Raw genomic sequence first — 425 nt, 5'->3', positions numbered from 1 at the left:
GGGGTGATGCGGAGGAGATTCAACGGTGTTTTTTTTTTTTTTTTTTTTTTTTTTTGCGCAAACGGAAAGGCAAAACAAAAAGTATAAAGGCGTCGAAAATCTACCAAATGTTTCATTCTTTCTTTTTTTTTCAAAATATAGTTTTTTCTTGCCCTTCATCATGTCAATCATCTCTGCAGTGGGTGTGGCCTAAGCTCTAGCTGTTGTCCGATTCGTCCTCGGCCTCGCGCAGCCAGGTGAAGAAGGCGGTGACGGATTTGAGGGCGACGCCTTTGCCTTGCTGCTCGACGGGATCTTTGCTGGACTCCCACCGGTAAAAGCCATCCTCTTTGATGACGTCCTCGTCATACAAGACGTCGAAGAACATGCGCAGCAGATCTGCAGAGAGAAACGGGCCGATGTTAGTAATGAACGAACAGATGCTC

At 46.1% G+C, this 425-nt stretch overlaps 1 pseudogene; it reads right to left on the bottom strand.

The window, feature by feature from the left end:
• Positions 1–40: 40 nt before the first annotated feature.
• Positions 41–425, bottom strand: part of LOC107733388 (eukaryotic translation initiation factor 4 gamma 1-like) — a 19,638-nt pseudogene continuing 19,253 nt past the window's right edge.

Source organism: Sinocyclocheilus rhinocerous, unplaced genomic scaffold (genome assembly GCF_001515625.1).
Source record: "Sinocyclocheilus rhinocerous isolate Xijiao unplaced genomic scaffold, SAMN03320098_v1.1 scaffold910, whole genome shotgun sequence".
NCBI classification, from domain to species: Eukaryota; Metazoa; Chordata; class Actinopteri; order Cypriniformes; family Cyprinidae; genus Sinocyclocheilus; species Sinocyclocheilus rhinocerous.
Note: the sequence above shows the minus strand (reverse complement) of the source record. Positions and strands in the feature narration are given on the sequence as shown.